Raw genomic sequence first — 4,029 nt, 5'->3', positions numbered from 1 at the left:
GTCCACTGTTGATCAGTTGGATCTCTAACCTACTAGTTAAGAGTCTCTGGATGAAACTTAACAAGCCACATTACATGTATGACAATTCAAACAAGAGCTACATGTGCACTGTACATTAGAGTGACTGTAAACTTACTATTCTTTCCTAACCCTAACCCTTTTGCCATCACGTTTTAATACTTAGATCCAATGAATACTACTTCGATTATGTTGCATTCTATGCTGCTTAAGGACAGTGTTGTCCTGTATTATCCTGTTGCTCTGACAGTTTGTGTTTGTTTTGTGCTGTTGCCTGTCTGAAAAGAGTTTAAAAGCTTTGAGATTAAGCTCTCTCTCAAAGCTCTTATCCCAAGACAGGCCTTACTATTTAATAAACTATTAAAACCTGTCCTTAATTAAACCCGGGATTAATGCATAAAAGCAGTTATTCGAAGCCCCAATAAAATAACTTAAGACTTGCAAAAATCTTTAGATCGGTCCTTCGAGAAACTAGCAAATCAAATTAAAAGATTACCTTGGATATTGTCCTGTTACGGTAATCCTCTTCTTATCCGCCATATTGGATCACCCGGACAGCAGTGCATTATGGAGCTCTGCGATAAAAGTAATATTGGATGGAATACTAGGACGCTGGAACACGGATTTCATTTTAACAACTCCCAAAAGTGATTAAGACTATACCTTTAACGGGTAAATTTTTAAACTTAATCGAGATAACCCTTTGAACAACTGCTCCCAGGTAACAAAGAAGAGTTGCATTAAAAACCGGTATGAGCTTTTTGTAAACTTAATGAGTAAGTAAAGTGAAGTGAAGTGAAGAGAAGCTATTAGTCTCTCCCCTCGGGGCTTTTCGGGACTAATTTACAATGCTTTACGGGGGACTTTAGCCAGACTGCTTATTACACAGTTTACAAATTATTTTAGGAAGTGAAAGATGCCCCGCCCAAATAAGGTCAGACCACAACACCCCTACTCTTAACGAACAGTGAGTGGGTTCTTTAACGTCCCATACTATTTAATTTCCAACAAGGGTTATGAGACGGGACCTCCGGTTTATAGTTCTTATTCGAGGAGTCTTGAAATACTAACCATTTGCAGATATAAATTCAAAGGCAGCACACCTCCCGCATGATAGCCCGATGCTCAACAACTGAGCCACCGGTGTGCGGTACTGTTCAGGGTAATGTTCAGGCGTTCAATTTAATTGGCGAATTCCTTTCTTCTTCCTTCTTTCTCTCTTTTTTTCTTCCCTTCTCTCCCTCTATACGGTCCTCTATCCTTCTCTCTTTCTAATTTCCTTCGGCTATCTTTCTGCAAAACTGTCATCTGCAGAATGCATGTTGTTGCTCACGATTTCAAAGGAGATGCTGGAAATGGATACTCCTGTATCTGACTCTGACTACTGACCTGAATCAGATCCGCTCTGCACTTGGGACTTTGATGGTATCCAATAACTGATATTTGGTACATGTAGGTCGGAAATGATTTCATACATCTTCATAGATCACTTTAAGGCTGCAAGCTACATTTTGTCAAAAATCTCTTTGAAATTCACAAATACATACTAAAGATTGGTTCATACCGCCGTTAAGGAAACTCTCCCACACAATTTCAAGAGATTGACTGTGATCTGCTCCGCGGCTCTGCGCCATTTCCCAAGGACTGCCTACTCTTCTGCACGTGATTTAGGTAAAAAGTCTGCCAGAAGGCCCAATTGGGCAGGCACTTATCTCCGGTTTCTGTAGCATGAAGCGACTCGGAGTATTTCTACTCCCCCCTGGATGGGATGCTAGTTCATCGCAGGGTTACCCCCTGCATTAAATTCGCCGGTACCCATTTATACACGTGGGTGGAGAGAGGCACCGTGAGAGTGAAGTGTCTTGCCCAAGAACACAACACAATGTCCCCGGCCAGGACCCGACCCGGACCACTCGATCCGAAGTCGAGCGCACTAGTCTTTTCAACAAAATAGTTAACATGACTGCACTATCATGACTTGTTAGGCTGATTATGAGATAGTTCTTACATTAAGAAAACAGTAGGTGACAGAGCATTTCAAATAGCTGCTCCCCTTTTATAGAACAAGTTACCTAGGTCTGCACGGGAAGCAAGGACCTTAGAATCTTTTAAGACTATAATTAAAACATTTTTATACAAGGAATCATTTCAGTTATCTCAGTAATTTTCTTAAATCCGTTATTATTTTAGAAGTTCGTCTACAGTGGTTATTATTCTATGTTAAATTTTTAAATGTAATTAGTTTGTTAGCTTTATTGAAAGATTTGTATAAGGTATAAGTTGTATAGGTATAAGTTTAGTCATTAAGTGATATACTTTTGTGATGCACTTTTGAATATTGTATAGAAAAGGTGCAATATAATTAATATATTATTATTATTATTATTATTATTATTATAGTCTAGGCACATAATGTATTTTATCTATCTTCTTAGATTGTCGTATCTCCTTTCTAGCAGTTTCCACGTTAAGCTTTGTCCTAAATGGTGTTGAGTTGTCCTTAGTTTGCTTTGGTTAGGAGAATTTTTGCATGTCTACTTTTTTCTCTTAGATATTGTCTTCATTGTTCCGGGAAATCTCTTCAATCCAAGATTGCTTGTCCCCTTTCATGCTTTTCTTGCTTCAGTGTTAATTGCCTATACTGTTTTTCTCCTCCTGTCGTCTCATTCTTAAAGCCCTAGCGAACGGCCTCAACATTTGCTTCAACATCCTTTCGATTTTGTTGAATGGCAATGTTGAAAGCCTTTGCCACCCCCTTTCCACCGTGTTGAAACGTGTTGAAACGATGTTGAATCGATGTTGAAAGAGTTTAAAAGCCTTTAAACTTTGCTTCAACATTTCTTTTGCTGTCTGGAATGTTCGGAATGTTGAAGCGGAGTTAAAGTCATTTGCCCCGCTCTTTCAACATTGTTGAGCAAGCGCATGCGCAATTAAGAAAAGACGGTAGCAAAGAGAATTTTGTGTGTGGCTGTAGTACGTCCGGGCGATAATATTTCGATCAGCTGATCCTACAATGGCAGAATATGACACGCCAGACGATTTTGAAGTAGAGATCAACACTGCAACAAGGAAAAGAAAAGCACCGGAGGCGGACAAAACAAAGAAACCAAAATGGAAGTCTGGCGGGATAGAAACGCTCATAGATGAGCTGGAAAAGCGAAGCTGTCTGAGCGACGTCTAACCAATTAACCAATTTTTTCAGACGGGTCGATGATTCCAGGATATTTCGATCACTGCTGAGTTTAATGTGTCGTCAGTTGCCGTTGTCACGTTCGTCGGGAGTCAGGAGTATTTTTGCCTCTAAAGGTTTCTGCAACCCCTTAAGGACCTCTAGCTTTTCTTTCGAGCTCAAATTTAATCCATGTGATGCCCTGTTTGCTGATCTTCTTTAGACAGAGTCCAGAGTTCATCAACACATGGTCATACATAGTCTCTTCCATTGTCAGCACCTGGAAGCTGCTATTCGTGGCGTAGTTTATACTGCAATATAAGCGCCGTTTTACCATGATTCAACCGATCTTATTCCTGGTTTGGGTGCCGATCTCGGCTACCACAAATTGCTTTAATACTTTAGGATGCACTTCAACGTCTATCAGCTTAAAAATATTGTAGGATGGAAATTCCGGGACCCTTGAGCCTCTTTCTCCACCTTAACTACGCACAGCGAGGATGTCTCTCTTTAGAACACTCTCTAACACCTGCACTACTTGGCTGTTTAAGTGAAATGTTGGGGCCTACGCCTGAACAACAGTGGAGGGGTTGCAGACGGTGATGAGCTTGCAAAAAATGGGCCGTTGTACGAGACGAAGCCAGAAGAAGAGGACAATCTGCGAGCATTACGAGACTCGCGTTTTAAGTCTAAGCACCCATTTCAAATAGCGCTGATAAACAGCATTTAAGTATAAGCACCCTTTAGAAGGGTCAGCAGTCAATAACTATTGGCTGAAGTATTTGGAAAATACCATGCTTTTGTGGTACCCCTCCCCCATATTCAATGTTGGAGTTCTTCAT

This window comes from Montipora capricornis, chromosome 14 (assembly GCF_036669925.1).
Source record: "Montipora capricornis isolate CH-2021 chromosome 14, ASM3666992v2, whole genome shotgun sequence".
Taxonomy (NCBI): Eukaryota; Metazoa; Cnidaria; class Anthozoa; order Scleractinia; family Acroporidae; genus Montipora; species Montipora capricornis.
The sequence above is the reverse complement of the archived record's forward strand: the minus strand, read 5'-3'. Positions refer to the sequence as shown.